Raw genomic sequence first — 17929 nt, 5'->3', positions numbered from 1 at the left:
ATCCTGATGCATAGCCTATCCTTGCTACTACTGTTGTTACCTTTACCTGCAATCCTACATGCTTAGTATAGGATGCTAGATTTCCATCAGTGGCCCTACATTCTTGTCCGTCTGCTGTGCTATACTATCGGGCCGTGATCACCTGGGCGGTGATCACGGGTATATACTTATATACTACATACATGACACATGTGATGACTAAAGTCGGGTCGGCTCGTAGGAGTACCCGCAAGTGGATCTTTGTGGCGGAGCGACAGGGCAGGTTGAGACCGCCTAGGTGAGAGGTGGGCCTGGCCCTGGTCGGCGTTCGCGGATACTTAATACGCTTAACGAGATCTTGGTATTTGATCTGAGTCTGGCCATTTGGTCTATACGCACTAGCCATCTACGCGGGAGTAGTTATGGGTATCCCGGCGTCGTGATATCAGCCGAAGCCTTCTTGACGTCAGCGACTGAGTGGCGCGCGCCGGATTGGACTGGAACGCCACTAGGCTAGGTCTGCTTCCAGCCGCGTACGCAACGTGCAGGTGTGCATAGGGCGATGGGCCCAGACCCCTGCGCGCATAGGGTTAGACCGGCGTGCTGACCTCTCTGTTGTGCTTAGGTGGGGCTACGACGCGTTGATCTTACGAGGCCGGGCATGACCCAGGAAAGTGTGTCCGGCCAAATGGGATCGAGCGTGTTGGGTTATGTGGTGCACCCCTGCAGGGAAGTTTATCTATTCGAATAGCCGTGTCCCTCGGTAAAAGGACGACCCGGAGTTGTACCTTGACCTTATGACAACTAGAACTGGATACTGAATAAAATACACCCTTCCAAGTGCCAGATACAAACCGGTGATCGCTCTCTAACAGGGCGACGAGGAGGGGATTGCCGGGTAGGATTATGCTATGCGATGCTACTTGGAGGACTTCAATCTACTCTCTTCTACATGCTGCAGGATGGAGATGACCAGAAGCGTAGTCTTCGACAGGACTAGCTATCCCCCTTTTATTCTGGCATTCTGCAGTTCAGTCCACTGATATGCCCCTTTACACATATAACCATGCATATGTAGTGTAGCTCCTTGCTTGCGAGTACTTTGGATGAGTACTCACGGTTGCTTCTCTCCCTCTTTCCCCCTTTCCTATCTATCTGGTTGTCGCAACCAGATGTTGGAGTCCAGGAGCCAGACGCCACCGTCGACGACGACACCTATGACACTGGAGATGCCTACTACTACGTGCAGGCCGCTGACGACGACCAGGAGTAGTTAGGAGGTCCCAGGCAGGAGGCCTTGCCTCTTCGATCGTTGCTACTTTTGTGCTAGCCTTCTTAAGGCAAACTTGTTTAACTTATGTCTGTACTCAGATATTGTTGCTTCCGCTGACTCGTCTGTGATCGAGCACTTGTATTCGAGCCCTCGAGGCCCCTGGCTTGTATTATGATGCTTGTATGACTTATTTATGTTTTAGAGTTGTGTTGTGATATCTTCCCGTGAGTCCCTGATCTTGGTCGTACACATTTGCGTGCATGATTAGTGTACGGTCAAATCGGGGGCGTCACAATGCAGGAGACTCTATCATGAAGATCACGGTGCTACTTTGAAGCACAAGTGTGGAAAAAGGATAGTAACATTGTCCCTTCTCTCTTTTTCTCTCATTTTTCTCTTCTTCTTTTTGGGCCTTCTCTTCTTTTTTTCTTTGGCCTCTGTTTTTTTAGTCTGGTATCTCATCCCGACTTGTGGGGGAATCATAGTCTCCATCATCCTTTCCTCACGTGGGACAATGCTCTAATAATGATGATCATCACACTTTTATTATTTACAACTCAACACTTAGAACAAAATATGACTCTATGTGAATGCCTCCGGCGGTGTACCGGGATATGCGATGAATCAAGAGTGACATGTATGAAAAAATTATGAATGGTGGCTTTGCCACAAAATACAGTGTCAACTACGTGATCATGCCAAGAAATATGACAATGATGAAGCGTGTCATAATAAATGGAACGGTGGAAAGTTGTATGGCAATGTATCTCGGAATGGCTATGGAAATGCCATGATAGGTAGGTATGGTGGCTGTTTTGAGGAAGATATAAGGAGGCTTATGTGTGATAGAGCGTATCATATCACGGGGTTTGGATGCACCGGCGAAGTTTGCACCAACTCTCAAGGTGAGAAAGGGCAATGTGCGGTACCGTAGAGGCTAGAAAATTGTGGAATGTTCAGAGTGTGTATAATCCATGGACTCACATTAGTCATAAAGAACTCATATACTTATTGCAAAAGTTTATTAGCCCTCGAAGCAAAGTACTACTACGCATGCCCCTAGCGGGATAGATTGGTAGGAAAAGACCATCGCTCGTCCCCAACCGCCACTCATAAGGAAAGCAATAAAAGAACACCTATGTGTCAAAATTGTTACACAACTTTTACCATACGTGCATGCTATGGGACTTGCCAACTTTAACACAAGCATTTCTCAATTTCACAATTACTCAACTAGCACACTCTAATATTACCACCTTTATATCTCAAAACACTTATCAATTATATAACTTCTCATAATATTCAATGAACTCAATATGGCAGATTAATTTCACAATTAAAGCAAATTGCCATGCTGTTTAAGACTCTCAAAATAATATAAGTGAAGCATGAGAGATCAATAATTTCTATAGAATACAACCACCGCCGTGCTCTAAATGGTATAAGCGAAGCACTAGAGCAAAAACTATATAGCTCAAAAGATATAAGTGAAGCACATAGAGTATTCTAACAAATTCCGAATCATGTGTGTCTCTCTCAAAAGGCGTGTACAGCAAGGATGATTGTGGCAAAATAACAAACAAAGACTCAAATCATACAAGACGCTCCAAGCAAAACACATATCATGTGGTGAATAAAAATATAGCTCCAAGTAAAGTTACCGATGGGTGAGGACGAAAGAGGGGATGCCTTCCGGGGTATCCCCAAGATTTGGCTTTTTGGTGTCCTTGGATTTACCTTGTGGTGCCTTGGGCATCCCCAAGCTTAGGCTCTTGCCACTCCTAGTTCCATAATCCATCAAATCTTTTACCCAAAACTTGAAAACTTCACAACACAAAACTTAACAGAAAATCTCGTGAGCTCCGTTAGCGAAAGAAAACAAAACACCACTTCAAGGTACTGTATTGAACTCATTCTTTATTTATATTGGTGTTAAACCTAATGTATTCCAACTTCTCTATAGTTTATAAACTATTTTACTAGCCATAGATTCATCAAAATAAGCAAACAACACACGAAAAACAGAATCTGTCAAAAACAGAACAGTCTGTATTAATCTGTAACTAACGCAAACTTCTGGAACTCCAAAAATTCTACCAAAATAGGAAGACCTAGATAATTTTTTTATTGATCTCCTTAAATTGGAATCAGTATTTTATCACGTTCTGGTGATTTCTAACAATTGTTTTTGTGAACAGAAAGTTTCTGGAATTTTCAGCAAGAACAAATAACTATCATCCAAGAAGATCCTATAGGTTTAACTTGGCACAAACACTAATTAAAACACAAAAAAATCTAACGAGAGGCTAGATCAAAGATTTATTCCTAAACAGAACCAAAAAGCAAAAAAAACTAAAAATAAAATTGGGTTGCCTCCCAACAAGCGCTATCGTTTAACGCCCCTAGCTAGGCATAAAAACAAGGATAGATCTAGGTATCGCCATCTTTGGTGGGCAATCCATAAGTGGCTCTCATAATAGATTCATATGGTAATTTAATTTTCTTTCTAGGGAAGTGTTCCATGCCTTTCCTTAACGGAAATTGGAATCTAATATTTCCTTCCTTCATACCAATGATTGCACCGATCGTTCTAAGGAAAGGTCTACCAAGAATAATAGGACATGAAGGTTTGCAATCTATATCAAGAACAATGAAATGTACGGGCACATAATTCCTATTTGCAACAATAAAAACATCATTAATTCTTCTCATAGGTTTCTTGATAGTGGAATCCGCAAGATGCAAGTTTAAAGAGCAATCATCAAATTCACGGAAACCTAACAAATCACATAAAGTTTTTGGGATCGTGGAAACACTAGCACCCAAATCACACAAAGCATAACATTCATGATCTTTAGTTTTAATTTTAATTGTAGGTTCCTATTCATCATAAAGTTTTCTAGGGATAGAAACTTCCAACTCAAGTTTTTCTTCATAAGATTGCATCAAAGCATCAACGATATGTTTAGTAAAAGCATTATTTTGACTATAAGCATGCGGAGAATTTAGCACGGATTGCAACAAGGAAATACAATCTATCAAAGAGCAATTATCATAATTAAATTCCTTGAAATCCAAAATAGTGGGTTCATTGCTATCTAAAGTTTTAACCTCTTCAATCCCACTTTTACCAATTTTTGCATCAAGATCTAAAAACTCTAAATTTTTGGGACGCCTTTTAACTAAAGTTGACTCATCTCCAGTCCCATCATTATGAAGATTCATATTGCAAAACAAAGATTTAATAGGGGACACATCAATAACTTTTAGATCTTCATCTTTATTCTCATAAAAACTAGAAGAACACGCTTTCACAAAGCAATCTTTCTTAGCACGCATCCTAGCGGTTCTTTCTTTGCACTCATCAATGGAAATTATCATGGCTTTGAGAGACACATTGATATCATGCTTAGGTGGAATAGATCTAATTTTCAAAGAATCAACATCAAGAGAGAGTCTATCCACGTTCCTAGCCAATTCATCAATCTTAGGCAATTTTTCTTCAAGCAAAGCATTGAAATTCTTTTGAGAGATCATAAATTATTTAACACTAGTCTCAAAATCAGAGGGCATCTTATTAAAATTTCCATAAGAGTTGTTGTAGGAATTACCATAATTATTAGAGGAGTTACTAGGATACGGTCTAGGATTAAAGTTTCCTCTATAAGCGTTGTTACCGAAATTATTCCTACCAACAAAATTCACATCCATAGATTCATTATTATTCTCAATCAAAGTAGACAAAGGCATATCATTGGGATCAGAAGAAACACTCTTATTAGCAAACAATTTCATAAGTTCATCCATCTTTCCATTCAAAACATTAATTTCTTCTACCGCATGCAGCTTTTTACTAGTAGATCTTTTAGTGTGCCATTGAGAATAATTAACCATAATATTATCTAAGAGTTTAGTAGCTTCTCCTAAAGTGATTTCCATAAATGTGCCTCCCACGGCCGAATCTAAAAGATTTCTAGAAGCAAAATTCAATCCGGCATAGAAATTTTGTATAATCATCCATAAGTTCAAACCATGAGTATGGCAATTACGTATCATTAATTTCATCCTCTCCCAAGCTTGTGCAACATGTTCATGATCAAGTTGCTTAAAATTCATAATATCGTTTCTAAGAGAGATGATTTTAGTGGGAGGAAAATACTTAGAGATAAAAGCATCTTTGCACTTATTCCAAGAATCAATACTATTTTTGGGCAAAGACGAAAACCAGGTTTTAGCACGATCTCTAAGAGAGAACGGAAATAGCTTCAACTTAACAATATCATTGTCCACATCTTTCTTCTTTTGCATATCACACAAATCAACAAAGCTATTTAGATGGGTAGCGGCATCTTCACTAGGAAGGCCGGCGAATTGATCTTTCATGACAAGATTCAACAAAGCAGCATTAATTTCACAAGATTTAGCTTCGCTAAGAGGAGCAATCGGAGTGCTAAGAAAATCATTGTTGTTGGTATTGGAAAAGTCACACAATTTAGTATTATCTTGAGCCATTGTGACAAGCAAGCAATCCAACAAACGAGCAAACAAGAAGCAAGAGAAAAAGAGGGAGAACGGGAAAGAGAGGGCGAATAAAATGACAAGGGTGAAGTGGGGGAGAGGAAAAACGAGAGGCAAATGGAAAATAATTTAATGCAAGGGATAAGAGTTTGTGATGGGTACTTGGTATGTCTTGACTTGTGTAGACTCGACAACGGTGCCAAAAATGGCTTTGTTGGGAGTCAAATCTTGACTTGACTTGGCGCACACCTCCCTGGCAATGGCGCCAGAAATGCTTCTTGCTACCTCTTGAGCACTGCATTGGTTTTCCCTTGAAGAGGAAAGGGTGATGCAGTAAAGTAGCATAAGTATTTCCCTCAGTTTTTGAGAACCAAGGTATCAATCCAGTAGGAGGTCATGCTCATTCCCTTGCACCTACACAAACAAATAAGAACCTCACAACCAGCACGATAAAGGGGTTGTCAATCCCTTCACGGTCACTTACGAGAGTGAGATCTGATAGAGATGATAAGATAATATTTTTGGTATTTTTATGATAAAGAGTAAAAGTAAAGAAAGCAAAATAAACAGTAATGGAAATAACGGGAGATTAATATGATGGAAAATAGACCCGGGGGCCATAGGTTTCACTAGTGGCTTCTCTCAAGATAGCATGAGTATTACGGTGGGTGAACGAATTACTGTCGAGCAATTGATAGAATTGAGCATAGTTATGAGAATATCTAGGTATGATCATGTATATAGGCATCACGTCCGTGACAAGTAGACCGACTCCTGCCTGCATCTACTACTATTACTCCACACATCGACCACTATCCAGCATGCATCTAGAGTATTAAGTTCATAAGAACGGAGTAACGCTTTAAGCAAGATGACATGATGTAGAGGGATAAACTCATGCAATATGATATAAACCCCATCTTTTTATCCTTGATGGCAACAATACAATACGTGCCTTGCTGCCCCTGCTGTCACTGGGAAAGGACACCGCAAGATTGAACCCAAAGCTAAGCACTTCTCCCATTGCAAGAAAGATCAATCTAGTATGCCAAACCAAACTGATAATTCGAAGAGACTTGCAAAGATAACCAATCATACATAAAAGATTTCAGAGAAGATTCAAATATTGTTCATAGATAATCTTGATCATAAACCCACAATTCATCGGATCTCAACAAACACACCTCAAAAGAAGACTACATCAGATAGATCTCCAAGAGAATCGAGGAGAACTTTGTATTGAGATCCAAAGAGAGAGAAGAATCCATCTAGCTAATAACTATGGACCCGAAGGTCTGAGGTAAACTACTCACACATCATCGGAGAGGCTATGGTGTTGATGTAGAAGCCCTCCGTGATCAATGCCCCCTCCGGCAGGACGCCGGAAAAGGCCCCAAGATGGAATCTCACGGGTACAGAAGGTTGCGGCGGTGGAATTAGGTTTTCGTGGTCGCTTCTGATGGTTTGGGGGTACATAGGTATATATAGGAGGAAGAAGTAGGTCAGTGGAGCCACGAGGGGCCCACGAGGGTGGAGGGCGCGCCCCCTACCTCGTGGACGCCTTGTTGGTTGCTTGACGTCCACTCCAAGTCCTTTGGATCACGTTTGTTCCAGAAATCACGCTCCTGAAGGTTTCATTCCGTTTGGACCCCCTTTGATATCCTTTTTCTGCGAAACACTGAAATAGGCAAAAAAACAGCAATTTGGGCTGGGCCTCTGGTTAATAGGTTAGTCCCAAAAATAATATAAAAGTGTATAAATAAGCCCATTAAACATCCAAAATAGATTATATAATAGCATGGAACAATAAAAAATTATAGATACGTTGGAGACGTATCACTATCCTGTATCAACGTGATTGTGCTTTTTCATACTGTGCCAACGTTGTAATTTTTTAATAAAGCTACACTACTGCAGGATGCTGCTAACGCGACACTACGATATGATACCCTTTGACAAAACAGTGTGCGATGCATTAATCGCAAACAGTGATGTAAAAAAACCGTCAAAAAAGATGCAAAACGTTTGCGATGAATGATACCTCAAACAGGGTTCAGATTTTAGTTGCGTGTGCGATGAGGGGCATACCCTTGATCCGTACGAACTATTTGCGATGAGAGAGAACAACAGAAACGGGCAGCCAGGTCAAGGTGTGTGCGATATACAGCATACAGTTCGCTCCGATGAACCGTTTGCGATGATTGAGGTGAACACAAATGGTTCGGCGTAACAAGATGTGTGTGATACCCGGCAAACCGGTCGGTAATCAGAATTGTGTGCGATCATTATAGACAGCCCATACGGTCTTTTTTGTGAATTGTGTGCTCGTCAGGGCACACAGTTCAAAAAACCAACCTGTGGGCGATAATGTAGAAGATCTCTGTCGAATACATATTACTAACCGTCTGCGATGAGATTGACAGGATAAACAGAGATATATACAGTCTACTTAATTTAGTCCTTCTTCTTCTTCTTCTTCTTGTTGGATGGCCCCGCGACATCGTCTTGGCGAGGACGCTTCTTGCCATTGACCGTTCGCTTTTCATCGCCGTCGTCATTGTCGTTGCTGTTGTCGTCCTCCTCCTGCTCGTTCGACCATTCCTCCTCCTCATCATCGTCATCCTCTTCTTCATCCTCCGACAGCTCCTTGTCTGTCTGGTTGTCGTCTGACGACTCCGAAGGCGGCGTCCCTTCCATGAACCAGATATAATTGAGGTCTGGGCTCGACGCCGGACTCATGGAAGACGAGCGGGATGATCCCGATGTTGACCTATCATCGAGCGCCAGACTACTGGCCGAACTGTTGTCCTCGCTGTCGCTCGACATGGTTGCAGAGTGTGTGCCCTTGTGTAGCGCGGCCTGTGGGGGACGATGAACATGGTGGACACTTAAGCGGGGTTTGTAGAGAAGAGGAACTGCCAATTGAAGCGGGGGTTTTTTTTGCGCAGGGGGGGGGGGGTAATTGATGCTGGGGTTGACGTATTATCTAACCACTGATATAATCAACCGCAATTATTTGTACCTAGTCGCTCCATATTCCCGGGATTGCGCAGGACTCCTATTGGCTATTTGGCTGGTTTCCTTTTTCACGACAAAAACAAGGAACGGGTGTTGGGATTATGCACTGGTACCGGTACGAACGGAGTATGACAGTTGGCAAGCAATACATTGAGCTCTTCTTATTGATAAAGCCAGTAATAATCAAACTAGAAAGGAATAGAAAAAAGACAAAGAAAAATATCTGCACGAACCTTCGCGTAACATCAATGGCATAGGACCTAGATGTGCATTACTTCGAGCACATCTAGATGTGCTTTAGCAATACTGTAAAAAACCCTAATCATCATTGCAAACAACGCATAGAACATGGCTAATGCGACAACCACAACTACACATGCTAGTTCCTTCTTGTCTCTTGCTTTCATCTGTTGCGTGTGATTGATTCTTTCTTGCTTCATCGTACTGGTTGTACATTCTAGATCAGCCAGTTTCTTCTTCAGCTTTACGTTATCTTCTGCGAGCTTGGTGATAACACTCCGAGCCCTGCCATGCCATTCTTCATCCAGCCAGTTTACAAAGGCCCAAGCCTCATATCCCTGCCAATGTTAAATAGTATTCAAGATGAGCGGTGGCATTAACTCAAGTAAAATGATGAACTTAGCACTAACCTCTAAGGGTCAACTAAGAAACCGCCTGCCAATGTCGAATTCCTCTGTGCATACATGTCGAGCGGGAGTGTGCCCGTGCACACAACTCAGCTTTTGGTACTTCTCGGTGGCGCAAAACTCGGAGTCAAACTCGTGTTGCGTGAATCTGGTGTCATGCTCCGGATCCGGCGACAGATCGCTTTCCTAGGGGGGGGGGTTCATTCAGGACGGATTCAGGAAGGAGCTACTTTGGACATGCTAAAAAAGATCGGGATAAATTGGAACCTGACAGGACGATTCGAATCCATAGTACACCTGCCTTCTAATGACCTTAGGCAAGTGCTCGGTGGCGACCGCCATCGTGGCGGCGATACGAGTAGGAGAAGCCGCACCGAAACCATCAGCACCACTCGTCCGCATTCCCCCAATGTCAGCTCCATGCGAGGGAATTTGGAGGCTATGTAGGGATTTGGGGGAAATGGGGAAACTATGGGGATAAGCTAACGGTCGGGAACTACTTATGGCACTATATGTTGTATACGGCACACTGTTTATACATGTCGTTTGTGTTAGGTATTACAACGTGACACACGATTTCCACACCAAACCGTGTGAGTAGACACCGTAGGTTTGACACGGTTGCCGTTACATAACCGTATGTGATGTACTACCCTGTCCATATAATTGAGTTATAGTGATACCGTGTAAACAGCCGCTCTGCGGATATCCATAAAAAAATAGCCGCTCTACATATAGAGATGGCAGCGGCGGCCTAGGCAGCGGCTACCGGAGAAGAGGTCAATCGTCGATCGGTGGGCGGTGGCGGCGTCATAGCAGGTCAATTCTCGGTCTGTGGCGGGAGATAGGAGGAGCTCAAACATCAAGGTCGGCGGCGGTGTGATTCGAGCACATCCATCGCGGTCGATGGCGGGATAGTGGAGGTCGAACTTCAGGCGGCAGCCGCAATAAGCTTTGCTCCTCGACCCTGCTGTCTCGGCGTGCCGCCACATCGCTCTTCTTTGTCTGCTGGGTGGAGGTCGCCGCGCGGCTAATTAATTAAGATATTATGTTCGTGAGTGGCTTAATTAAGGTATTCAATTCCTAAGGGTAGTGTTGTACTAATACTCTGCGTGTAAATTGACTGGCCATTAATTTTTTGTCATTGCACGTCTGGATAATAATATGGAGCGCCCTCAGTAATTATGAAAATAAACCTTGTGATTTATGCTTGCATCTTTGGGCAGCAGTTAATCCGTGTATTAATGTTGTTATTTCGTTTTTAATTACCATTTGTGTGGTGCAGATGGAACGGCCTCGATGGATGAAGAATCGGAAACCCGCAGATTTTATTAGTGGCGTGACAGAGTTCATGCATTTGGCTGAAAGTACATAGAGGAGAATTGGTGATGTAGATTACATCTTGTGTCCATGTACTAATTGTGCTAATACAGAGTCACATCAAGTTGCAGATGTCCAGTTGCACTTAGCCTCTAGGGGATTCATGGATGGATATACACGTTGGACCAGACACGGTGAAGAGGAGGTCATGGATGAAGATACCCAGGGCTGCGAGATGCCAAACCGTGATCAGTGTCACATGGATGTTGAATCTAACATTAGGGTAGAGGCGTCAAGCTACCAATGGAACATCGGAAAGCTTAAACGCCCACTGGAAAACCAAGACGTCGACGCAGATGACGACGGTCTTGATATGCCAAATTTTGCTGCTATGATTGCAGATTTCGAGGGCCAAAAAAGGATATGATTGGGTACAAGGATCTACCAACCATTGATGTAGACTCCAAGAAAGAATTGTATCCAGGTTGCAAAAAGAAATATTCCAAGTTGAGTGCCACCCTGCGCTTCTGAGATTTAAATCAACAAACGGTCTATCAAACAAGGGCTTCACATAGATGTTAGGTCTTTTCAAAGAAATTCTTCCAGAAGATAATGTGCTCCCCAGAAGCACGAATGAAGCGAAGAAAATTGTTTGCCCATTGGAACTTGAAGTACAGAAGATACACGCTTGTCAAGCCTTCCTCCACCGCCGTTCCCAACACGCGGCTTCCCGCGCCTCGCCGTCTTCGTTTTCTTGCTAGCCACCCTCGAGCATATCGATGCTGCAACCCTTGCCTCTCCTGTGGTCTGGCTGGGTTTGCATTAAGAAGCCTGTTAGTTACTGCTCTCCATCGCGGTGAGGCATATTTCCTTGCAATCCCTCTTCCTTTTTCGTTCCGTATGTTCCCAAATTGGCTATAAAATAACAGAGAGCGTATATACGTTAAATATCTACCTTCCTAACTAGTACATATAATAAGTATTTGTTCCAATAAGTTACTGCCTATTTACAGATCACGGGCGCCCGTGTCACACAAACTTAACAAATCAGCTGTACATTTTCTAAATAATTGCATGACATGTTTAGAAAGCTTGATACCGAGTTGTTAGTTTTATGCTTATCCTCCTTTCCTGAGTTTCGCATGTGTTCTCTATAGATGCCGAGTAGCAGCAACAACACTGATGCTTCGGGCGATGTATCTTCATCCGATTCCGACAACCCTAGGTCTTCAGCAGATTGTGAGGGATCAAGTAATCTTGAACGGGATAGAGCTGCGGCAATTACCCTTCTGGTCAGGACACGGAGGAACGCTCCAAGGAAGCCCACACACCAGCCTAAAGGTGTATATGAAGTAACCGAGATTGATTTAAAGTCTTGGGCTCCAACTAAACCAGATAAAGCACGCACGAGGTTTAGGAGTGTGTGTGTGTGGATTTGTTGGCAGGGCAAGGCTAAACATTAATCTGCCGGGGTTTTAGAAGGCTGACACAGAAACACGGCGAAGGATAGTCTGGGAGGTCATGGATCACTTCAACGTTCCAGAGCAGTGGAGAATGCAGGTGGAACATGCTGCAATGAAGAAGGCTAGGGATACTTGGAGAAACTGGAAGCACGTGATGTACAACAAGTACTTGAGTGAAGGCAAGGACCCAATCCCCGCATACCCCCATATTACAAAGGCAGACTGGGCAGAATCCAAAAGGGTCAGGGCAACTAAAGAGTTTGCTGAGAAGAGTTTCGAGCAATCGGAACTTCACAAGAAGAACATACACCCCCACCGTATGGGTGTGGGAGGATACTATGGCATGAAACTGATATGGGACCAGGAGGGCAAAGAAGCAGTAGCGGCGGGTAGGAATCCGGCCTTTTGTGAAATCAGGGGCCAACGCGCCAGAGACTACTTGCGAGCACGTGCAAGGAGGCGTGATGACAGAACTTATTACTTTTAAAACTCACATGACGAAGAACTGTATCAATTGATGTTAGAGGCTTCCAAGATCCCTGGAAGGTTCTACAGGAACTCAGGGCCATGTGACATTCTGTCCGTTGCTCTGGAAACAAGAGAGCCCCTTGCCCGTGCAAGGGGTATAGGTGTTAATGTCCCGCACAAGAGGGCTTTCACACTCAGCAAATAAGAGAGGCTCAGCATGAAAAAAGCGAGGAGTGAAATGAAGCAGAATGCATTGTATGAAATGTTGAGGAAGGAGATGTATCAGACTGTTCGAAATGATGTTCAGGGGTCAATGATGATGCAGAAGACTCTAACACTGACAAATAGCCAGCAGATGGGAGGGAAGGTGGGCATGGAGGATGCTGCTTATTGCGCGACAACACTGCACAAGAGTAGCTGTGCATCAGCTAACCCCAGCGACACTAAGACTGCAGCTGCTCGTGATGATGCTATATCTGATCTATCTGGAATGAAAGACAGACTGAAGGGCATGCTTACACATTATGAAGGTACATTAAAATGTGCAACAGCTTGGGTTTGCCCACCCTTCTTGGAAGATGGCCTCTTGTTGGACAATGTGCCATTGAAGCCGGGCTGTGTGAAGTGCTACATGAATGAAGTAAAGCCTGGATTGAATGAATTTGCCCTGAAGAATGTCTTAGGAGACTTTGATGAGCAAAGGACCTTGGGAGAAACACTGTTATATCACATCCAGTGGCCATGAAAGGAAATAGAGTTAATCAATGATATCCTTGAAGCCCTGGCAAGAACAACCAATGTCGCCCCTCAACCGGTGATGCTCTCCTTGCCACAGCAGCTCTCTCGTGCTTCCCCCAAAGAACCTAATACTCATAATCCAACGGCTGATGCATCAACCTGTGATCACCTGGCCCGACATTGTGGCGGACAGGCCATGTCATCCTCCGCCCCAAAGCAGCCAGTGGCAAGGCCTACAACTGCTGAAGACGCACCACCGGTTCAGATGCCGGCCACTAAAGCTGCGGGGGGAGACCCAGCTGCAGCACATGCTCACCAGACCAACCTGGTGGAACGGACTGCTAAGCAGTCTGATGCTTCGGAACCGCCTGCTAAGCAGTCTGTAGATACAAAACCGACTGCTCATCAGTCCGTCGGTCCGCAGTCACGTGATCAGCATACCAATGCGTCAGCACTTCCTGCTCAGCAAACCAACGCGTTGGCATGGCCTCCTCAGCACACTGATAAGTTGGCACCACCTGCGCAGAAACCCGACATAGCTTCAACGCATGGTCAGCAGTCCGATGCCTCTGCTCCTACAGCCCAGCAGTCCGTCACAGTAGCACCGCCAGCTCAGCGGTCCGGCATAGATAAACCGTCTGCTAAGCAGTCCGTCAAAGCTTCACAGTCTGCTCTGCAGTCTACCTTGCAGCCAACCAGATGTTCTGCCAGCATAGCTTCAAGTACCAAGAAGGAAGTGGCCAAAAGGTACACCCACGAGGAAGCGTGGCGGGAGAGTGTAGAGGAAAGAGAATGATTGCCTCTTACTTAAAGCACTCAATGCCCAGAACCAAATTAACAGCAGGTTGTTTGAATCGGGGAGTAATATTATTTCTAACGGCATGGATGATGAAGAAATAGCTTTGCAGCTTGCTAAAAATAAAGCGAACGTACTTGAAGCACGCAATTATGTCCCTGGCCAGCCATTTCTTGTTGGCGAATACTTTGATGAGTGCAGCTCCAGTTGCCGCGAGTTACATGAATATTGCATGGATCAAATGTCAGCAGGTCATCATGGTTTTCTAGTCCACTACAACAGAGATCATTTATGACACGATGCTGGTTCCATCAATGTGAGTTTCGAGGACTTATATCTCTTCTTCAACTTCAACGAGATCGATGCCACTCTTGTTAGATGCCTGATTTTGTAAGTACTTAACAAACTCTGATCAACTTCTCCATACAAGGCTGTAAATGATAAACAACTAACTACATTTTATTCCTCTCAGGGGATTGAATGCTCAGAGAAGAAAAGGGAGAGTGTGTATTTCATAGATCCTGAATTAGCAAATGGCACAACAATACATGGTAAGGACCTACGGGACGGGGCCATTAACACGGTCGTCCGTCTCTTCGAAAACACGTCCCATGCAGAATCATTTCTCTGGCCATATCATGAACGGTAAGTCAAGTAAACAACCATGCACACACTGATTGTCTTTCAGATTTCAACATAATTCGTAAGTTCATGGCTTTCTTAATATGTAGCAATCATTGGATATTGGTATTCATTGTTCCAAACAAGAACACAATTTACTACATCAATTCTCTCAGAGAGTCACCAAACGCTTAGGATCCGACGCATCTTCAGCAATTCATGGATAGGCATTGAATTCTATGATATTGAAATGAATTTGCATTCATATCTGGTTCAATAATTGATGTTGTCAAAATTCATCTTCATTTGCAGTGTGCTCGCATTGTGGAAAACTAAACCTGGGAACCTGTTCAAGAGGGAACTACCTCTGCAGCACGAGATCGTTTCTCTGGTAACACGCCGAAATCCGTTATTTTTGGAAAATTTATCCAACAATCTGCAAATACCTTTTCTTACGTTACTCAAATGTTCAAGCTTCTAATAAATCTCTTTCTAGTTTGTCCAAAGAAAAAATAATAAATCTAACACCGGTTAGGTTGTTCCTAACAGGACAAATACAGGACTAATTCTGTACAAAAAATTCCAGTGTCCTCAGCAAGAAGCAAGGACCAACCTTTGTGGATACTACGTTCGCAGACACATGATCTCCATCTTCAAATATGCTGATAGTTGTGACGATCCTAGCGAATTAGTACCAGTAAGTCTATCTTAATTAATATCTTCTACTCCATTCATATGGCACATTCTGATCTTAAAAATATTGCACCTCATCTTAGAACCGAGGATCCCTGAACCGCTCTCGACTGGTGAATTGCTGATGGTTCGGAGGTTTATCAGCGACTCCTTCCTGAATCACTACATCAATCCCACTTGTGATAATGAAGATTTTAGCATGTGTTCCCTTGAAACATTGAGTAAGAGTTAGCCGCTAAACATATATGCATGTATCCATTGTTTTCCATCTGATGAGTTCTTCGTATTTTGTACACTATGATTAATTATGTAATGCATATATGTGTGGACAAATCATTGGAATCTAGCTACCATATGTTCAATTGCAATTGTTGCTAATTCTGATGAATGTTCTTCCTGTGGACACTATTTGTTCAACTGAATATTGTGGCGAATTTGCTTTTTGCGTGTCGATTCAAAATGGAATATTTTTGTTTATTTGTTCAATTGAAAATTGTGGCAAATTTGCTTTTTGCGTGCCGATTCAAAATGGGATATTTTTGTTTATTTGTTCAATTGAATATTGTGGCGAATTTGCTTTTTGCATGCCGATTCAAAATGGGATATTTTTGTTTTAACCTGGCAATTTCTCAGCACACGGTTCAACTAAATGAGTGTGTGCGATCCACATCGGAAAGCATACGTCAATCGTAGTGCAATCATCGGTGATGCACAGCAGATCGCAAACGATTTGCAGCGCTACTACGTGTGCGTAGGGTCTCCGGAACCGTTTGTGATATCGCGTTATCGCACACGAGAACTCGGAGTAAACTGTGCCCAATGTAAAATACAATCGTAGTCGTAATTTTTTCAGGAAACATGTGGGATCCCAAACTAAAAGCACACGTCACTCTTGTCGCAACCGTCGGTGATACACAACAAATCACAAATGGTCTGCAGCACTTGTATGTGTGCGAAGGGGCTCCTGAACCATTTGTGATAGAACATTATCGTAGACGGTAATTGTTGGGAAACGTGTGTGATGGAGTCTTGCATGGCAGACGGGTCACTCAGAAAACTCGTGTGCGATGGGGCACAAATCGCACACAGTTCATATGTTGGCCCGCGTGCCTTACATTCTGTTTCCCAAACAGTTCATTACTACACACCGTTTGGTTTGACTACGTCATTAGAAACATTTAATCACCGATCCCACACGTGCGAAAGAATTTAGTGTGTGCTGCATCGCACATGATTACATTTTGGAAGGCCTCTGGATCATTGCTCGATATGCCTGACGGTTTCTGGTCATGTGGGAAGGACCCCCCTATCACAGTCACTCACTAGGTGACGGTTCCGAACGCCATCGTGGACAGGGGTTAAAAACCTTTTGTATAACACCGACACGTACTAGTGCTATTCTATCACAATCTTTTCTCGTTTTGGAAATAAAGTTGCTTTAACTAGTGCCAATATTATAGTAATCATGCTCTTTCTTATCTATGCAAACAGGAATACTCAACTACAGATGTTTTGATGGTCAAAAGAATTCACCCAGGGTTGTATGACACGGCTAGCCAAGATGGATTTAATCATGATATTCACTTTATCCAAATGCTCTCAAGTGTCATGCGTGTATGCAAGGTGGAAAGATATATTTCAGGATGTTGATTGATGATTCCACTAGATTGTTCTATGTGTATTTGTTAAATACTAAGGATGAGGCTCTATACACACTACTTCAAAATCTAGAAGGCCCTCTTGTGCATATATTGGAAGTGGTAGCGCCACCAGTGATGCAGAATATTTCAGCTGCAAATGTTTGACCCGCATGGCCTTAAAAAGGACTGGTTTCAATGTTTAAGGAAATCCTTGGATCAAATTGCTTACATGAAGCATCAATCAATTTTTATTTATTTGTTCACATTATCACAATGTTTGAGCTGTACACTTACGATTGGCTCTGAGTTGTGAATCATTGAGATGTGTAGGTATCTTTGTTGTACTTATTATTATTTGAATCTAATGGGTTGGTTCTGAATCTTGCAAGCTGGGAATCATTGTGATGTGTAGGCATCTTTGTTTTACTTATTATTTGAATCATATTGGTTTGTTCTGAATCTTGCAAGCTGGGAAACACGACATGATAATCCGGAGGACAACAACCATGACTAGCTGTCCAAACTTGGTAGTATTGTCTATGTGAAAGTGCGGCAAATGAGTTGATCGTTTGCGTCCTGAGAATAATAATTCTAATTTCTGTACATCGTGTCCCCTGTCTCCTATTACCATTGACCTTAGACGCACAGTTCGGGACCCCCTACCCGATATCCGCCGGTGTTGACACTGACATTGGTGCTTTCATTGAGAGTTCCGCTACATCGTCATCAGAAGGTTCGATGGCTCCATCATTCAT

The sequence above is a fragment of the Aegilops tauschii genome, chromosome 7 (genome assembly GCF_002575655.3).
Source record: "Aegilops tauschii subsp. strangulata cultivar AL8/78 chromosome 7, Aet v6.0, whole genome shotgun sequence".
Classification (NCBI taxonomy): domain Eukaryota; kingdom Viridiplantae; phylum Streptophyta; class Magnoliopsida; order Poales; family Poaceae; genus Aegilops; species Aegilops tauschii.
Note: the sequence above shows the minus strand (reverse complement) of the source record.